We start from the raw sequence: 22,418 nt of genomic DNA, 5'->3' as shown, positions 1-22,418 counted from the left end.
GGGATGCATTCCATCAGGGCCAGGAGACTTGTCTACCTTTAGCCCCATTAGCTTGCCCATCACTACCTCCTTGGTGATATCAATCCTCTCAAGGTCCTCACCTGTCATAGCCTCATTTCCATCAGTCACTGGCATGTTATTTGTGTCTTCCACTGTGAAGACCGACCCAAAAAACCTGTTCAGTTCCTCAGCCATTTCCTCATCTCCCATTATTAAATCTCCCTTCTCATCCTCTAAAGGACCAATATTTACCTTAGCCACTCTTTTTTGTTTTATGTATTTGTAGAAACTTTTACTATCTGTTTTTATATTCTGAGCAAGTTTACTCTCATAATCTATCTTACTCTTCTTTATAGCTTTTTTAGTAGCTTTCTTTTGCCCCCAAAAGATTTCCCAGTCCTCTAGTCTCCCACTGATCTTTGCTACTTTGTATGTTTTTTCCTTCAATTTGATACTCTCCCTTATTTCCTTAGATATCCACGGTCGATTTTCCCTCTTTTTACCGTCCTTCCTTTTTGTTGGTATAAACCTTTGCTAGGCACTGTGAAAAATCACTTGGAAGGTTCTCCAATGTTCCTCAACTGTTTCACCATCAAGTCTTTGCTCCCAGTCTACCTTAGCTAGTTCTTCTCTCATCCCATTGTAATCTCCTTTGTTTAAGCACAAAACACTAGCGCTTGATTTTACCTTCTCACCCTCCATCTGTATTTTAAATTCCACCATATTGTGATCGCTCCTTCCGAAAGGATCCCTAACTATGAGATCCTGAATCAATCCTGTCTCATTACACAGGACCAGATCTAGGACCGCTTGTTCCCTCGTAGGTTCCATTACATACTGTTCGAGGAAACTATCGCGGATACATTCTATGAACTCCTCCTCAAGGCTGCCTTGACCGACCTGGTTAAACCAATCAACATGTAGATTAAAATCCCCCATGATAACTGCTGTACCATTTCTACATGCATCTGTTATTTCTTTGGTTATAGCCTGCCCCACCATAATGTTACTATTTGGTGGCCTATAGATTACTCCTATCAGTGACTTTTTCGCCTTACTATTCCTGATTTCCACCCAAATGGATTTAACCTTATCCTCCATAGCACCGATGTCATCCCTTACTGTTGCCCGGATGTCATCCTTAAATAACAGAGCTACACCACCTCCCTTACCATCCACTCTGTCCTTCCGAAAAGTTTGATGCCCTCGGATATTTAACTCCCAGTCGTGACCATCCTTTAACCATGTTTCAGTAATGGCCACTAAATCATAGTCATTCACGATGATTTGCGCCATCAACTCATTTACCTTATTCCGAATACTACGAGCATTCAGGTAAAGTACACTTATGTTGGCTTTTTTACCTCTGTTCTTAATCTTAACACCTCGATCAGTAACCTCTCCTAAGTTATATTTCCTCTTAACCTTTCTCCTAATTTTCCTTGTCGTCGAACCCACATCTTCCTGTAACAACCTGCCGCATCGCTTACCATTAATGTTTTCACTTCCCCTTTTATTTCTTTTAGTATTCCTGGTCCTATTCACTGAGCTCCTCTCAGTCACTGTACCTTGTACTGTCGCCCTTTTTGATTTTTGACTATGGCTTCTCTGCCTTACACTTTCCCCCTTACTGCCTTTTATTTCTGTCCCTGTTTTACTACCTTCCAACTTCCTGCATCGGTTCCCATCCCCCTGCCACATTAGTTTAAACTCTCCCCAACAGCTCTAGCAAACACCCCCCCTAGGACATCAGTTCCAGTCCTGCCCAGGTGCAGACCGTCCGGTTTGTACTGGTCCCACCTCCCCCAGAATCGGTTCCAATGTCCCAGGAATTTGAATCCCTCCCTCTTGCACCATCTCTCGAGCCACGTATTCATCCTCTCTATCCTGACATTCCTACTCTGACTAGCTCGTGGCACTGGTAGCAATCCTGAGATTACTACCTTTGAGGTCCTACTTTTTAGTTTAACTCCTAGCTCCCTAAATTCAGCTTGTAGGACCTCGTCCCGTTTTTTACCAATATCGTTGGTGCCTACGTGCACCACGACAGCTGGCTGTTCACCCTCCCCCCCCAGAATGTCCTGCAGCCGCTCCGAGACATCCTTGACCCTTGCACCAGGGAGGCAACATACCATCCTGGAGTCTCGATTTTGTCCGCAGAACCGCCTGTCTTACAATTGAGTCCCCTATCACTATAGCCCTGCCATTCTTCTTCCTGCCCAGCTGCGCAGCAGAGCCAGCCATGGTGCCATGAACCTGGCTGCTGCTGCCTTCCCCTGGTGAGCCATCTCCCTCAACAGTATCCAAAGCGCTATATCTGTTTTGCAGGGAGATGACCGCAGAGGACACCTGCACTGCCTTCCTACTCTTGCTCTGTCTTTTGGTCACCCATTTACTATCTCCCTCAGTACCTTTCACCTGCGGTGTGACCAACTCGCTAAACGTGCTATCCATGACGTCCTCAGCATCACGGACGCTCCAAAGTGAGTCCATCCGCAGCTCCAGAGCCGTCAAGCGGTCTAACAGGAGCTGCAACTGGACACACTTCTTGCACGTGAAGGAGTCAGGGACAGTGGACGTGTCCCTGAGCTCCCACATCGCACACGAGGAGCATGACACGGGTCTGAGATCTCCTGCCATGTCTTAAACCTTCGGTTAACTTGAACAATTTCAATTTCCCCCCCAAAAATTTAACTAAATAAATAAACAATGAAGAAAAAAATATATATATATATATATACCAATGAAAAGAAACAGAAAAACAGAAACACTACTTACCAGTCACTTACCAGGGATAAAAAGCACTTCCTCCCCACCAAGCTTTGAATTCCCACCTCGATTCAAATTCCCAAACTCACTCTTTGCTGTCTCACTCCTGGCTGTCTTCTCTCTGGCTCACTGGGAGAACTCACTGGGAGTGAGTTAACAAGTGGCTCTTTTTAAACTGTCCTGAATTGACTCCCCTCCCCCACCTGCTTTCAGATCAAAGTAGATTAAAGTGACTGACACTTAACTGCCAACCAGTTATGTGACTGGGGGGGGCAGCTCTTGTTAACCTACACTGCACAATACTAACTTAATTGAAATGAATTTAAACTCCTGAAATTTAAAAGGAGCTGCCTTACTGATTCAATTTAATTCAATTCAATTCCCACCTCGATTCAAATTCCCAAACTCACTCTTTGCTGTCTCACTCTGGCTGTCTTCTCTGTCTCACTGGGAGAACTCAGAGGGAGTTCTGGATTTCTCTCGCCTAGATTTTTCCATTGGATTGTTATTGTCTGGATCCCCTTGGACGAGAGCCCGCAGCTATCAGTCCACGATGAAGTGTCATCATTCTATGTACATCAGTCCTCATCTACATTTGGAATCAGTTTTCACAAATAGACTACTATATTAACAAAGCATAGTGGAGAAGAACTCGGGTTGAGCATTGGCACTGCCGGAGAAATTGAGTGCGAGAGTTCACCCAGGAAAACAGTGAAGTTTCAAAGTAATTGCGCCCGACGTGAACCCTGATATTGAAACACTCATGCTCTTCCCACTGAGATGGCCGAGCATTCAGCTTCTTATCACAGTATTATAACTGCTTGAAAGCAATGGGAGCGAAATTAATTGAAGCAATCACATTTTCCGTTTCTAAGCTGGAACGCCTTCCGAGCATTATCACAGAATCATAGATTTTACAGTGCACACGTAGGCCCATCGAGTCTGCACCGCCTCACGGAAAGAGTACTTTATATAAGCCCACAGCTACTCCCATGCCAATAACCCCAGCTAACATTTTTGGACATTATCATGGAAACCCACGCAGACACAGGGAGAACGTGCATTGCAAACTCCACACGGACAGTGAACCAAGTCGGCAATCCAACCTGCCAAGCATCAGTCCTAACCAATGTACTACATTTCTGCCATTGTGATCCACTTTCCGCAGGATCTTTTCCTGGAGGAAAAATTTTCCCGCTTTGTGCAATCATTTCGAACTTACATTCGGTTACATATATTAATCAAATTGAATTGCAAACGTGACGGACAAGCAATTGGAAAGAAGTCGCTCGGTAACACAAGTTGCGTGGTGGTGTTGTCGGATTCCCAAAAGTGAGCTTTTCAATTAAATAATGGAACTCAACAGTGAAGACATTCATAAAGTTGCTGTGCCTTTTATTTGTGAGAACAGTAAGAGGTGTTCCAACAGCAGGTTAAAGTCCAACAGGTTTGTTTGGAATCTCCAGCTATCGGAGAGCAGCTCCTTCATCATTTTTTTGGTGATGCACTCGCTCGGGGATGGCGTGCATACTGCTCAAACGTATATCCCACGAATTGCATGGACCAATATTCACCAAAAATTGGGTGGTATAAAAGGTGGACTTAATGGACCTGCTGAAAATTATGAATGTGCGGTTTGGGACAGGTCAACAGATCAAATAGGAAGAAGCTGTTTTCACTGACGTAGTGCAGCAGCAGCAAATGGGGATTTAACAAAATAAAGAAAAACAGAATCGGCTTCACGTTCAAGCAGCCGATGACTTCTCATCGTGTTCTCCAGACCATGTCTGCATGCAAAGTTGTGGTGAGAATTTTCTAAACTGCTGCACTGAAGGAGAAATGACAGCCAAAGAGGACAGGGGGCATCTGGACTTGAACCAGAGACCTCTTGATCTGCAGTCAAATGCTCTACCACTGAGCTATACCCCCACAAGCTGTTTCAGAGCAATGATACGATGAATCCTCATTCCACTTATCGAGCTTTGTATTCTGTCTGCTTTAGTCCAAAGTGTGTGTTCGATATATTGGTGACGACCTTCAATTTATTCCCGTAGATGCACATTTTTCACAATGTCTCTTGACTTTACATTCGATACGCACTGGAAATGTTCAGCAGATCAGGATGAAAGATCAAAAGTGAAACTGTGGAAGAATGGACGGCAGAAGAGATTAAGTAACAAATGGGATGATGGTGAAAAACAGAATAAGATATCAATGGAACAACTAAAGGGATAGAATGTGGAAATGTCATTCTGTTTGAACCAGGTCGTACTGCTCTGGGAATATTTTGCTTTTCTGTTTGTTCATGCAGATCACTGCTGCCGCACACTGAAAGATCTCAAATCCTTCCCCTTTGATAAAGAGAATACACACTTCGGTGAGCAAAGGAACACAATTCACACATGAAGAAACATATTCATTTCGTCCTGGAAAACATTGAGAGGGAGTTCTGGATTTCTCTCGCCTAGATTTTTCCATTGGATTGTTATTGTCTGGATCCCCTTGGACGAGAGCCCGCAGCTATCAGTCCACGATGAAGTGTCATCATTCTATGTACATCAGTCCTCATCTACATTTGGAATCAGTTTTCACAAATAAACTAGGATATTAACAAAGCATAGTGGAGAAGAACTCGGGTTGAGCATTGGCACTGCCGGAGAAATTGAGTGCGAGAGTTCACCCAGGAAAACAGTGAAGTTTCAAAGTAATTGCGCCCGACGTGAACCCTGATATTGAAACACTCATGCTCTTCCCACTGAGATGGCCGAGCATTCAGCTTCTTATCACAGTATTATAACTGCTTGAAAGCAATGGGAGCGAAAGTTATTTTACGCAATCACATTTTCCGTTTCTAAGCTGGAACGCCTTCCGAGCATTATCACAGAATCATAGATTTTACAGTGCACACGTAGGCCCATCGAGTCTGCACCGCCTCACGGAAAGAGTACTTTATATAAGCCCACAGCTACTCCCATGCCAATAACCCCAGCTAACATTTTTGGACATTATCATGGAAACCCACGCAGACACAGGGAGAACGTGCATTGCAAACTCCACACGGACAGTGAACCAAGTCGGCAATCCAACCTGCCAAGCATCAGTCCTAACCAATGTACTACGTTTCTGCCATTGTGATCCACTTTCGGCAGGATCTTTTCCTGGAGGAAAAATTTTCCCGCTTTGTGCAATCATTTCGAACTTACATTCGGTTACATATATTAATCAAATTGAATTGCAAACGTGACGGACAAGCAATTGGAAAGAAGTCGCTCGGTAACACAAGTTGCGTGGTGGTGTTGTCGGATTCCCAAAAGTGAGCTTTTCAATTAAATAATGGAACTCAACAGTGAAGACATTCATAAAGTTGCTTTGCCTTTTATTTGTGAGAACAGTAAGAGGTGTTCCAACAGCAGGTTAAAGTCCAACAGGTTTGTTTGGAATCTCCAGCTATCGGAGAGCAGCTCCTTCATCATTTTTTTGGTGATGCACTCGCTCGGGGATGGCGTGCATACTGCTCAAACGTATATCCCACAAATTGCATGGACCAATATTCACCAAAAATTGGGTGGTATAAAAGGTGGACTTAATGGACCTGCTGAAAATTATGAATGTGCGGTTTGGGACAGGTCAACAGATCAAATAGGAAGAAGCTGTTTTCACTGACGTAGTGCAGCAGCAGCAAATGGGGATTTAACAAAATAAAGAAAAACAGAATCGGCTTCACGTTCAAGCAGCCGATGACTTCTCATCGTGTTCTCCAGACCATGTCTGCATGCAAAGTTGTGGTGAGAATTTTCTAAACTGCTGCACTGAAGGAGAAATGACAGCCAAAGAGGACAGGGGGCATCTGGACTTGAACCAGAGACCTTGTGATCTGCAGTCAAATGCTCTACCACTGAGCTATACCCCCAAAGCTGTTTCCGAGCAATGATACGATGAATCCTCATTCCACTTATCGAGCTTTGTATTCTGTCTGCTTTAGTCCAAAGTGTGTGTTCGATATATTGGTGACGACCTTCAATTTATTCCCGTAGATGCACATTTTTCACAATGTCTCTTGACTTTACATTCGATACGCACTGGAAATATTCAGCAGATCAGGATGAAAGATCAAAAGGGAAACTGTGGAAGAATGGACGGCAGAAGAGATTAAGTAACAAATGGGATGATGGTGAAAAACAGAATAAGATATCAATGGAACAACTAAAGGGATAGAATGTGGAAATGTCATTCTGTTTGAACCAGGTCGTACTGCTCTGGGAATATTTTGCTTTTCTGTTTGTTCATGCAGATCACTGCTGCCGCACACTGAAAGATCTCAAATCCTTCCCCTTTGATAAAGAGAATACACACTTCGGTGAGCAAAGGAACACAATTCACACATGAAGAAACATATTCATTTCGTCCTGGAAAACATTGAGAGGGAGTTCTGGATTTCTCTCGCCTAGATTTTTCCATTGGATTGTTATTGTCTGGATCCCCTTGGACGAGAGCCCGCAGCTATCAGTCCACGATGAAGTGTCATCATTCTATGTACATCAGTCCTCATCTACATTTGGAATCAGTTTTCACAAATAAACTAGGATATTAACAAAGCATAGTGGAGAAGAACTCGGGTTGAGCATTGGCACTGCCGGAGAAATTGAGTGCGAGAGTTCACCCAGGAAAACAGTGAAGTTTCAAAGTAATTGCGCCCGACGTGAACCCTGATATTGAAACACTCATGCTCTTCCCACTGAGATGGCCGAGCATTCAGCTTCTTATCACAGTATTATAACTGCTTGAAAGCAATGGGAGCGAAAGTTATTTTACGCAATCACATTTTCCGTTTCTAAGCTGGAACGCCTTCCGAGCATTATCACAGAATCATAGATTTTACAGTGCACACGTAGGCCCATCGAGTCTGCACCGCCTCACGGAAAGAGTACTTTATATAAGCCCACAGCTACTCCCATGCCAATAACCCCAGCTAACATTTTTGGACATTATCATGGAAACCCACGCAGACACAGGGAGAACGTGCATTGCAAACTCCACACGGACAGTGAACCAAGTCGGCAATCCAACCTGCCAAGCATCAGTCCTAACCAATGTACTACATTTCTGCCATTGTGATCCACTTTCCGCAGGATCTTTTCCTGGAGGAAAAATTTTCCCGCTTTGTGCAATCACTTCGAACTTACATTCGGTTACATATATTAATCAAATTGAATTGCAAACGTGACGGACAAGCAATTGGAAAGAAGTCGCTCGGTAACACAGGTTGCGTGGTGGTGTTGTCGGATTCCCAAAAGTGAGCTTTTCAATTAAATAATGGAACTCAACAGGGAAGACATTCATAATGTTGCTGTGCCTTTTATTGGTGAGAACAGTAAGAGGTGTTCCAACAGCAGGTTAAAGTCCAACAGGTTTGTTTGGAATCTCCAGCTATCGGAGAGCAGCTCCTTCATCATCATTTTGGTGATGCACTCGCTCGGGGATGGCGTGCATACTGCTCAAACGTATATCTCACGAATTGCATGGACCAATATTCACCAAAAATTGGGTGGTATAAAAGGTGGACTTAATGGACCTGCTGAAAATTATGAATGTGCGGTTTGGGACTGGTCAACAGATCAAATAGGAAGAAGCTGTTTTCACTGACGTAGTGCAGCAGCAGCAAATGGGGATTTAACACAAATAAAGAAAAACAGAATCGGCTTCACGTTCAAGCAGCCGATGACTTCTCATAGTGTTCTCCAGACCATGTCTGCATGCAAAGTTATGGTGCAATTTTTTAAACTGCTGCACTGAAGGAGAAATGACAGCCAAAGAGGACAGGGGGCATCTGGACTTGAACCAGAGACCTCTTGATCTGCAGTCAAATGCTCTACCACTGAGCTATACCCCCACAAGCTGTTTCAGAGCAATGATACGATGAATCCTCATTCCACTTATCGAGCTTTGTATTCTGTCTGCTTTAGTCCAAAGTGTGTGTTCGATATATTGGTGACGACCTTCAATTTATTCCCGTAGATGCACATTTTTCACAATGTCTCTTGACTTTACATTCGATACGCACTGGAAATATTCAGCAGATCAGGATGAAAGATCAAAAGGGAAACTGTGGAAGAATGGACGGCAGAAGAGATTAAGTAACAAATGGGATGATGGTGAAAAACAGAATAAGATATCAATGGAACAACTAAAGGGATAGAATGTGGAAATGTCATTCTGTTTGAACCAGGTCGTACTGCTCTGGGAATATTTTGCTTTTCTGTTTGTTCATGCAGATCACTGCTGCTGCACACTGAAAGATCTCAAATCCTTCCCCTTTGATAAAGAGAATACACACTTCGGTGAGCAAAGGAACACAATTCACACATGAAGAAACATATTCATTTCGTCCTGGAAAACATTGAGAGGGAGTTCTGGATTTCTCTCGCCTAGATTTTTCCATTGGATTGTTATTGTCTGGATCCCCTTGGACGAGAGCCCGCAGCTATCAGTCCACGATGAAGTGTCATCATTCTATGTACATCAGTCCTCATCTACATTTGGAATCAGTTTTCACAAATAAACTAGGATATTAACAAAGCATAGTGGAGAAGAACTCGGGTTGAGCATTGGCACTGCCGGAGAAATTGAGTGCGAGAGTTCACCCAGGAAAACAGTGAAGTTTCAAAGTAATTGCGCCCGACGTGAACCCTGATATTGAAACACTCATGCTCTTCCCACTGAGATGGCCGAGCATTCAGCTTCTTATCACCGTATTATAACTGCTTGAAAGCAATGGGAGCGAAAGTTATTTTACGCAATCACATTTTCCGTTTCTAAGCTGGAACGCCTTCCGAGCATTATCACAGAATCATAGATTTTACAGTGCACACGTAGGCCCATCGAGTCTGCACCGCCTCACGGAAAGAGTACTTTATATAAGCCCACAGCTACTCCCATGCCAATAACCCCAGCTAACATTTTTGGACATTATCATGGAAACCCACGCAGACACAGGGAGAACGTGCATTGCAAACTCCACACGGACAGTGAACCAAGTCGGCAATCCAACCTGCCAAGCATCAGTCCTAACCAATGTACTACATTTCTGCCATTGTGATCCACTTTCCGCAGGATCTTTTCCTGGAGGAAAAATTTTCCCGCTTTGTGCAATCACTTCGAACTTACATTCGGTTACATATATTAATCAAATTGAATTGCAAACGTGACGGACAAGCAATTGGAAAGAAGTCGCTCGGTAACACAGGTTGCGTGGTGGTGTTGTCGGATTCCCAAAAGTGAGCTTTTCAATTAAATAATGGAACTCAACAGGGAAGACATTCATAATGTTGCTGTGCCTTTTATTGGTGAGAACAGTAAGAGGTGTTCCAACAGCAGGTTAAAGTCCAACAGGTTTGTTTGGAATCTCCAGCTATCGGAGAGCAGCTCCTTCATCATCATTTTGGTGATGCACTCGCTCGGGGATGGCGTGCATACTGCTCAAACGTATATCTCACGAATTGCATGGACCAATATTCACCAAAAATTGGGTGGTATAAAAGGTGGACTTAATGGACCTGCTGAAAATTATGAATGTGCGGTTTGGGACTGGTCAACAGATCAAATAGGAAGAAGCTGTTTTCACTGACGTAGTGCAGCAGCAGCAAATGGGGATTTAACACAAATAAAGAAAAACACAATCGGCTTCACGTTCAAGCAGCCGATGACTTCTCATAGTGTTCTCCAGACCATGTCTGCATGCAAAGTTATGGTGCAATTTTTTAAACTGCTGCACTGAAGGAGAAATGACAGCCAAAGAGGACAGGGGAGGGGGCATCTGGACTTGAACCAGAGACCTCTTGATCTGCAGTCAAATGCTCTACCACTGAGCTATACCCCCACAAGCTGTTTCAGAGCAATGATACGATGAATCCTCATTCCACTTATCGAGCTTTGTATTCTGTCTGCTTTAGTCCAAAGTGTGTGTTCGATATATTGGTGACGACCTTCAATTTATTCCCGTAGATGCACATTTTTCACAATGTCTCTTGACTTTACATTCGATACGCACTGGAAATATTCAGCAGATCAGGATGAAAGATCAAAAGGGAAACTGTGGAAGAATGGACGGCAGAAGAGATTAAGTAACAAATGGGATGATGGTGAAAAACAGAATAAGATATCAATGGAACAACTAAAGGGATAGAATGTGGAAATGTCATTCTGTTTGAACCAGGTCGTACTGCTCTGGGAATATTTTGCTTTTCTGTTTGTTCATGCAGATCACTGCTGCCGCACACTGAAAGATCTCAAATCCTTGCCCTTTGATCAAGAGAATACACACTTCGGTGAGCAAAGGAACACAATTCACACATGAAGAAACATATTCATTTCGTCCTGGAAAACATTGAGAGGGAGTTCTGGATTTCTCTCGCCTAGATTTTTCCATTGGATTGTTATTGTCTGGATCCCCTTGGACGAGAGCCCGCAGCTATCAGTCCACGATGAAGTGTCATCATTCTATGTACATCAGTCCTCATCTACATTTGGAATCAGTTTTCACAAATAAACTAGGATATTAACAAAGCATAGTGGAGAAGAACTCGGGTTGAGCATTGGCACTGCCGGAGAAATTGAGTGCGAGAGTTCACCCAGGAAAACAGTGAAGTTTCAAAGTAATTGCGCCCGACGTGAACCCTGATATTGAAACACTCATGCTCTTCCGACTGAGATGGCCGAGCATTCAGCTTCTTATCACAGTATTATAACTGCTTGAAAGCAATGGGAGCGAAAGTTATTTTACGCAATCACATTTTCCGTTTCTAAGCTGGAACGCCTTCCGAGCATTATCACAGAATCATAGATTTTACAGTGCACACGTAGGCCCATCGAGTCTGCACCGCCTCACGGAAAGAGTACTTTATATAAGCCCACAGCTACTCCCATGCCAATAACCCCAGCTAACATTTTTGGACATTATCATGGAAACCCACGCAGACACAGGGAGAACGTGCATTGCAAACTCCACACGGACAGTGAACCAAGTCGGCAATCCAACCTGCCAAGCATCAGTCCTAACCAATGTACTACATTTCTGCCATTGTGATCCACTTTCCGCAGGATCTTTTCCTGGAGGAAAAATTTTCCCGCTTTGTGCAATCATTTCGAACTTACATTCGGTTACATATATTAATCAAATTGAATTGCAAACGTGACGGACAAGCAATTGGAAAGAAGTCGCTCGGTAACACAAGTTGCGTGGTGGTGTTGTCGGATTCCCAAAAGTGAGCTTTTCAATTAAATAATGGAACTCAACAGTGAAGACATTCATAAAGTTGCTGTGCCTTTTATTTGTGAGAACAGTAAGAGGTGTTCCAACAGCAGGTTAAAGTCCAACAGGTTTGTTTGGAATCTCCAGCTATCGGAGAGCAGCTACTTCATCATTTTTTTGGTGATGCACTCGCTCGGGGATGGCGTGCATACTGCTCAAACGTATATCCCACGAATTGCATGGACCAATATTCACCAAAAATTGGGTGGTATAAAAGGTGGACTTAATGGACCTGCTGAAAATTATGAATGTGCGGTTTGGGACAGGTCAACAGATCAAATAGGAAGAAGCTGTTTTCACTGACGTAGTGCAGCAGCAGCAAATGGGGATTTAACAAAATAAAGAAAAACAGAATAGGCTTCACGTTCAAGCAGCCGATGACTTCTCATCGTGTTCTCCAGACCATGTCTGCATGCAAAGTTGTGGTGAGAATTTTCTAAACTGCTGCACTGAAGGAGAAATGACAGCCAAAGAGGACAGGGGGCATCTGGACTTGAACCAGAGACCTCTTGATCTGCAGTCAAATGCTCTACCACTGAGCTATACCCCCACAAGCTGTTTCAGAGCAATGATACGATGAATCCTCATTCCACTTATCGAGCTTTGTATTCTGTCTGCTTTAGTCCAAAGTGTGTGTTCGATATATTGGTGACGACCTTCAATTTATTCCCGTAGATGCACATTTTTCACAATGTCTCTTGACTTTACATTCGATACGCACTGGAAATGTTCAGCAGATCAGGATGAAAGATCAAAAGTGAAACTGTGGAAGAATGGACGGCAGAAGAGATTAAGTAACAAATGGGATGATGGTGAAAAACAGAATAAGATATCAATGGAACAACTAAAGGGATAGAATGTGGAAATGTCATTCTGTTTGAACCAGGTCGTACTGCTCTGGGAATATTTTGCTTTTCTGTTTGTTCATGCAGATCACTGCTGCCGCACACGGAAAGATCTCAAATCCTTCCCCTTTGATAAAGAGAATACACACTTCGGTGAGCAAAGGAACACAATTCACACATGAAGAAACATATTCATTTCGTCCTGGAAAACATTGAGAGGGAGTTCTGGATTTCTCTCGCCTAGATTTTTCCATTGGATTGTTATTGTCTGGATCCCCTTGGACGAGAGCCCGCAGCTATCAGTCCACGATGAAGTGTCATCATTCTATGTACATCAGTCCTCATCTACATTTGGAATCAGTTTTCACAAATAAACTAGGATATTAACAAAGCATAGTGGAGAAGAACTCGGGTTGAGCATTGGCACTGCCGGAGAAATTGAGTGCGAGAGTTCACCCAGGAAAACAGTGAAGTTTCAAAGTAATTGCGCCCGACGTGAACCCTGATATTGAAACACTCATGCTCTTCCCACTGAGATGGCCGAGCATTCAGCTTCTTATCACAGTATTATAACTGCTTGAAAGCAATGGGAGCGAAAGTTATTTTACGCAATCACATTTTCCGTTTCTAAGCTGGAACGCCTTCCGAGCATTATCACAGAATCATAGATTTTACAGTGCACACGTAGGCCCATCGAGTCTGCACCGCCTCACGGAAAGAGTACTTTATATAAGCCCACAGCTACTCCCATGCCAATAACCCCAGCTAACATTTTTGGACATTATCATGGAAACCCACGCAGACACAGGGAGAACGTGCATTGCAAACTCCACACGGACAGTGAACCAAGTCGGCAATCCAACCTGCCAAGCATCAGTCCTAACCAATGTACTACGTTTCTGCCATTGTGATCCACTTTCGGCAGGATCTTTTCCTGGAGGAAAAATTTTCCCGCTTTGTGCAATCATTTCGAACTTACATTCGGTTACATATGTTAATCAAATTGAATTGCAAACGTGACGGACAAGCAATTGGAAAGAAGTCGCTCGGTAACACAAGTTGCGTGGTGGTGTTGTCGGATTCCCAAAAGTGAGCTTTTCAATTAAATAATGGAACTCAACAGTGAAGACATTCATAAAGTTGCTGTGCCTTTTATTTGTGAGAACAGTAAGAGGTGTTCCAACAGCAGGTTAAAGTCCAACAGGTTTGTTTGGAATCTCCAGCTATCGGAGAGCAGCTCCTTCATCATTTTTTTGGTGATGCACTCGCTCGGGGATGGCGTGCATACTGCTCAAACGTATATCCCACGAATTGCATGGACCAATATTCACCAAAAATTGGGTGGTATAAAAGGTGGACTTAATGGACCTACTGAAAATTATGAATGTGCGGTTTGGGACAGGTCAACAGATCAAATAGGAAGAAGCTGTTTTCACTGACGTAGTGCAGCAGCAGCAAATGGGGATTTAACAAAATAAAGAAAAACAGAATCGGCTTCACGTTCAAGCAGCCGATGACTTCTCATCGTGTTCTCCAGACCATGTCTGCATGCAAAGTTGTGGTGAGAATTTTCTAAACTGCTGCACTGAAGGAGAAATGACAGCCAAAGAGGACAGGGGGCATCTGGACTTGAACCAGAGACCTCTTGATCTGCAGTCAAACGCTCTACCACTGAGCTATACCCCCACAAGCTGTTTCAGAGCAATGATACGATGAATCCTCATTCCACTTATCGAGCTTTGTATTCTGTCTGCTTTAGTCCAAAGTGTGTGTTCGATATATTGGTGACGACCTTCAATTTATTCCCGTAGATGCACATTTTTCACAATGTCTCTTGACTTTACATTCGATACGCACTGGAAATATTCAGCAGATCAGGATGAAAGATCAAAAGGGAAACTGTGGAAGAATGGACGGCAGAAGAGATTAAGTAACAAATGGGATGATGGTGAAAAACAGAATAAGATATCAATGGAACAACTAAAGGGATAGAATGTGGAAATGTCATTCTGTTTGAACCAGGTCGTACTGCTCTGGGAATATTTTGCTTTTCTGTTTGTTCATGCAGATCACTGCTGCCGCACACTGAAAGATCTCAAATCCTTCCCCTTTGATAAAGAGAATACACACTTCGGTGAGCAAAGGAACACAATTCACACATGAAGAAACATATTCATTTCGTCCTGGAAAACATTGAGAGGGAGTTCTGGATTTCTCTCGCCTAGATTTTTCCATTGGATTGTTATTGTCTGGATCCCCTTGGACGAGAGCCCGCAGCTATCAGTCCACGATGAAGTGTCATCATTCTATGTACATCAGTCCTCATCTACATTTGGAATCAGTTTTCACAAATAAACTAGGATATTAACAAAGCATAGTGGAGAAGAACTCGGGTTGAGCATTGGCACTGCCGGAGAAATTGAGTGCGAGAGTTCACCCAGGAAAACAGTGAAGTTTCAAAGTAATTGCGCCCGACGTGAACCCTGATATTGAAACACTCATGCTCTTCCCACTGAGATGGCCGAGCATTCAGCTTCTTATCACAGTATTATAACTGCTTGAAAGCAATGGGAGCGAAAGTTATTTTACGCAATCACATTTTCCGTTTCTAAGCTGGAACGCCTTCCGAGCATTATCACAGAATCATAGATTTTACAGTGCACACGTAGGCCCATCGAGTCTGCACCGCCTCACGGAAAGAGTACTTTATATAAGCCCACAGCTACTCCCATGCCAATAACCCCAGCTAACATTTTTGGACATTATCATGGAAACCCATGCAGACACAGGGAGAACGTGCATTGCAAACTCCACACGGACAGTGAACCAAGTCGGCAATCCAACCTGCCAAGCATCAGTCCTAACCAATGTACTACGTTTCTGCCATTGTGATCCACTTTCGGCAGGATCTTTTCCTGGAGGAAAAATTTTCCCGCTTTGTGCAATCACTTCGAACTTACATTCGGTTACATATATTAATCAAATTGAATTGCAAACGTGACGGACAAGCAATTGGAAAGAAGTCGCTCGGTAACACAGGTTGCGTGGTGGTGTTGTCGGATTCCCAAAAGTGAGCTTTTCAATTAAATAATGGAACTCAACAGGGAAGACATTCATAATGTTGCTGTGCCTTTTATTGGTGAGAACAGTAAGAGGTGTTCCAACAGCAGGTTAAAGTCCAACAGGTTTGTTTGGAATCTCCAGCTATCGGAGAGCAGCTCCTTCATCATCATTTTGGTGATGCACTCGCTCGGGGATGGCGTGCATACTGCTCAAACGTATATCTCACGAATTGCATAGACCAATATTCACCAAAAATTGGGTGGTATAAAAGGTGGACTTAATGGACCTGCTGAAAATTATGAATGTGCGGTTTGGGACTGGTCAACAGATCAAATAGGAAGAAGCTGTTTTCACTGACGTAGTGCAGCAGCAGCAAATGGGGATTTAACAAAATAAAGAAAAACAGAATCAGCTTCACGTTCAAGCAGCCGATGACTTCTCATCATGTTCTCCAGACCATGTCTGCATGCAAAGTTATGGTGCAATTTTTTAAACTGCTGCACTGAAGGAGAAATGACAGCCAAAGAGGACAGGGGGCATCTGGACTTGAACCAGAGACCTCTTGATCTGCAGTCAAATGCTCTACCACTGAGCTATACCCCCACAAGCTGTTCCAGAGCAATGATACGATGAATCCTCATTCCACTTATCGAGCTTTGTATTCTGTCTGCTTTAGTCCAAAGTGTGTGTTCGATATATTGGTGACGACCTTCAATTTATTCCCGTAGATGCACATTTTTCACAATGTCTCTTGACTTTACATTCGATACGCACTGGAAATATTCAGCAGATCAGGATGAAAGATCAAAAGGGAAACTGTGGAAGAATGGACGGCAGAAGAGATTAAGTAACAAATGGGATGATGGTGAAAAACAGAATAAGATATCAATGGAACAACTAAAGGGATAGAATGTGGAAATGTCATTCTGTTTGAACCAGGTCGTACTGCTCTGGGAATATTTTGCTTTTCTGTTTGTTCATGCAGATCACTGCTGCCGCACACTGAAAGATCTCAAATCCTTGCCCTTTGATCAAGAGAATACACACTTCGGTGAGCAAAGGAACACAATTCACACATGAAGAAACATATTCATTTCGTCCTGGAAAACATTGAGAGGGAGTTCTGGATTTCTCTCGCCTAGATTTTTCCATTGGATTGTTATTGTCTGGATCCCCTTGGACGAGAGCCCGCAGCTATCAGTCCACGATGAAGTGTCATCATTCTATGTACATCAGTCCTCATCTACATTTGGAATCAGTTTTCACAAATAAACTAGGATATTAACAAAGCATAGTGGAGAAGAACTCGGGTTGAGCATTGGCACTGCCGGAGAAATTGAGTGCGAGAGTTCACCCAGGAAAACAGTGAAGTTTCAAAGTAATTGCGCCCGACGTGAACCCTGATATTGAATCACTCATGCTCTTCCCACTGAGATGGCCGAGCATTCAGCTTCTTATCACAGTATTATAACTGCTTGAAAGCAATGGGAGCGAAAGTTATTTTACGCAATCACATTTTCCGTTTCTAAGCTGGAACGCCTTCCGAGCATTATCACAGAATCATAGATTTTACAGTGCACACGTAGGCCCATCGAGTCTGCACCGCCTCACGGAAAGAGTACTTTATATAAGCCCACAGCTAGTCCCATGCCAATAACCCCAGCTAACATTTTTGGACATTATCATGGAAACCCACGCAGACACAGGGAGAACGTGCATTGCAAACTCCATACGGACAGTGAACCAAGTCGGCAATCCAACCTGCCAAGCATCAGTCCTAACCAATGTACTACATTTCTGCCATTGTGATCCACTTTCCGCAGGATCTTTTCCTGGAGGAAAAATTTTCCCGCTTTGTGCAATCACTTCGAACTTACATTCGGTTACATATATTAATCAAATTGAATTGCAAACGTGACGAACAAGCAATTGGAAAGAAGTCGCTCGGTAACACAGGTTGCGTGGTGGTGTTGTCGGATTCCCAAAAGTGAGCTTTTCAATTAAATAATGGAACTCAACAGGGAAGACATTCATAATGTTGCTGTGCCTTTTATTGGTGAGAACAGTAAGAGGTGTTCCAACAGCAGGTTAAAGTCCAACAGGTTTGTTTGGAATCTCCAGCTATCGGAGAGCAGCTCCTTCATCATCATTTTGGTGATGCACTCGCTCGGGGATGGCGTGCATACTGCTCAAACGTATATCTCACGAATTGCATGGACCAATATTCACCAAAAATTGGGTGGTATAAAAGGTGGACTTAATGGACCTGCTGAAAATTATGAATGTGCGGTTTGGGACTGGTCAACAGATCAAATAGGAAGAAGCTGTTTTCACTGACGTAGTGCAGCAGCAGCAAATGGGGATTTAACACAAATAAAGAAAAACAGAATCGGCTTCACGTTCAAGCAGCCGATGACTTCTCATAGTGTTCTCCAGACCATGTCTGCATGCAAAGTTATGGTGCAATTTTTTAAACTGCTGCACTGAAGGAGAAATGACAGCCAAAGAGGACAGGGGGCATCTGGACTTGAACCAGAGACCTCTTGATCTGCAGTCAAATGCTCTACCACTGAGCTATACCCCCACAAGCTGTTTCAGAGCAATGATACGATGAATCCTCATTCCACTTATCGAGCTTTGTATTCTGTCTGCTTTAGTCCAAAGTGTGTGTTCGATATATTGGTGACGACCTTCAATTTATTCCCGTAGATGCACATTTTTCACAATGTCTCTTGACTTTACATTCGATACGCACTGGAAATATTCAGCAGATCAGGATGAAAGATCAAAAGGGAAACTGTGGAAGAATGGACGGCAGAAGAGATTAAGTAACAAATGGGATGATGGTGAAAAACAGAATAAGATATCAATGGAACAACTAAAGGGATAGAATGTGGAAATGTCATTCTGTTTGAACCAGGTCGTACTGCTCTGGGAATATTTTGCTTTTCTGTTTGTTCATGCAGATCACTGCTGCCGCACACTGAAAGATCTCAAATCCTTCCCCTTTGATAAAGAGAATACACACTTCGGTGAGCAAAGGAACACAATTCACACATGAAGAAACATATTCATTTCGTCCTGGAAAACATTGAGAGGGAGTTCTGGATTTCTCTCGCCTAGATTTTTCCATTGGATTGTTATTGTCTGGATCCCCTTGGACGAGAGCCCGCAGCTATCAGTCCACGATGAAGTGTCATCATTCTATGTACATCAGTCCTCATCTACATTTGGAATCAGTTTTCACAAATAAACTAGGATATTAACAAAGCATAGTGGAGAAGAACTCGGGTTGAGCATTGGCACTGCCGGAGAAATTGAGTGCGAGAGTTCACCCAGGAAAACAGTGAAGTTTCAAAGTAATTGCGCCCGACGTGAACCCTGATATTGAAACACTCATGCTCTTCCCACTGAGATGGCCGAGCATTCAGCTTCTTATCACAGTATTATAACTGCTTGAAAGCAATGGGAGCGAAAGTTATTTTACGCAATCACATTTTCCGTTTCTAAGCTGGAACGCCTTCCGAGCATTATCACAGAATCATAGATTTTACAGTGCACACGTAGGCCCATCGAGTCTGCACCGCCTCACGGAAAGAGTACTTTATATAAGCCCACAGCTACTCCCATGCCAATAACCCCAGCTAACATTTTTGGACATTATCATGGAAACCCACGCAGACACAGGGAGAACGTGCATTGCAAACTCCACACGGACAGTGAACCAAGTCGGCAATCCAACCTGCCAAGCATCAGTCCTAACCAATGTACTACATTTCTGCCATTGTGATCCACTTTCCGCAGGATCTTTTCCTGGAGGAAAAATTTTCCCGCTTTGTGCAATCACTTCGAACTTACATTCGGTTACATATATTAATCAAATTGAATTGCAAACGTGACGGACAAGCAATTGGAAAGAAGTCGCTCGGTAACACAGGTTGCGTGGTGGTGTTGTCGGATTCCCAAAAGTGAGCTTTTCAATTAAATAATGGAACTCAACAGGGAAGACATTCATAATGTTGCTGTGCCTTTTATTGGTGAGAACAGTAAGAGGTGTTCCAACAGCAGGTTAAAGTCCAACAGGTTTGTTTGGAATCTCCAGCTATCGGAGAGCAGCTCCTTCATCATCATTTTGGTGATGCACTCGCTCGGGGATGGCGTGCATACTGCTCAAACGTATATCTCACGAATTGCATGGACCAATATTCACCAAAAATTGGGTGGTATGAAAGGTGGACTTAATGGACCTGCTGAAAATTATGAATGTGCGGTTTGGGACTGGTCAACAGATCAAATAGGAAGAAGCTGTTTTCACTGACGTAGTGCAGCAGCAGCAAATGGGGATTTAACACAAATAAAGAAAAACACAATCGGCTTCACGTTCAAGCAGCTTTTCACAGTGTTCTCCAGACCATGTCTGCATGCAAAGTTATGGTGCAATTTTTTAAACTGCTGCACTGAAGGAGAAATGACAGCCAAAGAGGACAGGGGGCATCTGGACTTGAACCAGAGACCTCTTGATCTGCAGTCAAATGCTCTACCACTGAGCTATACCCCCACAAGCTGTTTCAGAGCAATGATACGATGAATCCTCATTCCACTTATCGAGCTTTGTATTCTGTCTGCTTTAGTCCAAAGTGTGTGTTCGATATATTGGTGACGACCTTCAATTTATTCCCGTAGATGCACATTTTTCACAATGTCTCTTGACTTTACATTCGATACGCACTGGAAATATTCAGCAGATCAGGATGAAAGATCAAAAGGGAAACTGTGGAAGAATGGACGGCAGAAGAGATTAAGTAACAAATGGGATGATGGTGAAAAACAGAATAAGATATCAATGGAACAACTAAAGGGATAGAATGTGGAAATGTCATTCTGTTTGAACCAGGTCGTACTGCTCTGGGAATATTTTGCTTTTCTGTTTGTTCATGCAGATCACTGCTGCCGCACACTGAAAGATCTCAAATCCTTGCCCTTTGATCAAGAGAATACACACTTCGGTGAGCAAAGGAACACAATTCACACATGAAGAAACATATTCATTTCGTCCTGGAAAACATTGAGAGGGAGTTCTGGATTTCTCTCGCCTAGATTTTTCCATTGGATTGTTATTGTCTGGATCCCCTTGGACGAGAGCCCGCAGCTATCAGTCCACGATGAAGTGTCATCATTCTATGTACATCAGTCCTCATCTACATTTGGAATCAGTTTTCACAAATAAACTAGGATATTAACAAAGCATAGTGGAGAAGAACTCGGGTTGAGCATTGGCACTGCCGGAGAAATTGAGTGCGAGAGTTCACCCAGGAAAACAGTGAAGTTTCAAAGTAATTGCGCCCGACGTGAACCCTGATATTGAAACACTCATGCTCTTCCCACTGAGATGGCCGAGCATTCAGCTTCTTATCACAGTATTATAACTGCTTGAAAGCAATGGGAGCGAAAGTTATTTTACGCAATCACATTTTCCGTTTCTAAGCTGGAACGCCTTCCGAGCATTATCACAGAATCATAGATTTTACAGTGCACACGTAGGCCCATCGAGTCTGCACCGCCTCACGGAAAGAGTACTTTATATAAGCCCACAGCTACTCCCATGCCAATAACCCCAGCTAACATTTTTGGACATTATCATGGAAACCCACGCAGACACAGGGAGAACGTGCATTGCAAACTCCACACGGACAGTGAACCAAGTCGGCAATCCAACCTGCCAAGCATCAGTCCTAACCAATGTACTACATTTCTGCCATTGTGATCCACTTTCCGCAGGATCTTTTCCTGGAGGAAAAATTTTCCCGCTTTGTGCAATCATTTCGAACTTACATTCGGTTACATATATTAATCAAATTGAATTGCAAACGTGACGGACAAGCAATTGGAAAGAAGTCGCTCGGTAACACAAGTTGCGTGGTGGTGTTGTCGGATTCCCAAAAGTGAGCTTTTCAATTAAATAATGGAACTCAACAGGGAAGACATTCATAATGTTGCTGTGCCTTTTATTGGTGAGAACAGTAAGAGGTGTTCCAACAGCAGGTTAAAGTCCAACAGGTTTGTTTGGAATCTCCAGCTATCGGAGAGCAGCTCCTTCATCATCATTTTGGTGATGCACTCGCTCGGGGATGGCGTGCATACTGCTCAAACGTATATCTCACGAATTGCATGGACCAATATTCACCAAAAATTGGGTGGTATAAAAGGTGGACTTAATGGACCTGCTGAAAATTATGAATGTGCGGTTTGGGACTGGTCAACAGATCAAATAGGAAGAAGCTGTTTTCACTGACGTAGTGCAGCAGCAGCAAATGGGGATTTAACACAAATAAAGAAAAACAGAATTGGCTTCACGTTCAAGCAGCCGATGACTTCTCATAGTGTTCTCCAGACCATGTCTGCATGCAAAGTTATGGTGCAATTTTTTAAACTGC

The 22,418-nt window shown here is 43.2% G+C and overlaps 9 non-coding genes across 9 annotated transcripts; all 9 read right to left on the bottom strand.

Moving 5' to 3' along the window:
- Positions 1–4,626: 4,626 nt before the first annotated feature.
- trnac-gca (transfer RNA cysteine (anticodon GCA)) lies at positions 4,627–4,698 on the bottom strand. The gene has a single exon. It is a non-coding gene; the product is annotated as a tRNA-Cys (tRNA).
- Positions 4,699–6,607: 1,909 nt separating this feature from the next.
- On the bottom strand, positions 6,608–6,679 carry trnac-gca (transfer RNA cysteine (anticodon GCA)). The gene has a single exon. It is a non-coding gene; the product is annotated as a tRNA-Cys (tRNA).
- A 1,908-nt stretch (positions 6,680–8,587) lies between these two features.
- Positions 8,588–8,659, bottom strand: trnac-gca (transfer RNA cysteine (anticodon GCA)). Its single transcript has one exon. It is a non-coding gene; the product is annotated as a tRNA-Cys (tRNA).
- A 1,914-nt stretch (positions 8,660–10,573) lies between these two features.
- On the bottom strand, positions 10,574–10,645 carry trnac-gca (transfer RNA cysteine (anticodon GCA)). Its single transcript has one exon. It is a non-coding gene; the product is annotated as a tRNA-Cys (tRNA).
- A 1,909-nt stretch (positions 10,646–12,554) lies between these two features.
- Positions 12,555–12,626, bottom strand: trnac-gca (transfer RNA cysteine (anticodon GCA)). The gene has a single exon. It is a non-coding gene; the product is annotated as a tRNA-Cys (tRNA).
- A 1,909-nt stretch (positions 12,627–14,535) lies between these two features.
- trnac-gca (transfer RNA cysteine (anticodon GCA)) lies at positions 14,536–14,607 on the bottom strand. Its single transcript has one exon. It is a non-coding gene; the product is annotated as a tRNA-Cys (tRNA).
- A 1,908-nt stretch (positions 14,608–16,515) lies between these two features.
- Positions 16,516–16,587, bottom strand: trnac-gca (transfer RNA cysteine (anticodon GCA)). The gene has a single exon. It is a non-coding gene; the product is annotated as a tRNA-Cys (tRNA).
- Positions 16,588–18,496: 1,909 nt separating this feature from the next.
- On the bottom strand, positions 18,497–18,568 carry trnac-gca (transfer RNA cysteine (anticodon GCA)). Its single transcript has one exon. It is a non-coding gene; the product is annotated as a tRNA-Cys (tRNA).
- A 1,902-nt stretch (positions 18,569–20,470) lies between these two features.
- Positions 20,471–20,542, bottom strand: trnac-gca (transfer RNA cysteine (anticodon GCA)). Its single transcript has one exon. It is a non-coding gene; the product is annotated as a tRNA-Cys (tRNA).
- Positions 20,543–22,418: the final 1,876 nt, after the last annotated feature.

This window comes from Scyliorhinus torazame, chromosome 5 (genome assembly GCF_047496885.1).
Source record: "Scyliorhinus torazame isolate Kashiwa2021f chromosome 5, sScyTor2.1, whole genome shotgun sequence".
In the NCBI taxonomy this organism is placed as follows: Eukaryota; Metazoa; Chordata; class Chondrichthyes; order Carcharhiniformes; family Scyliorhinidae; genus Scyliorhinus; species Scyliorhinus torazame.
Note: the sequence above shows the minus strand (reverse complement) of the source record. Positions and strands in the feature narration are given on the sequence as shown.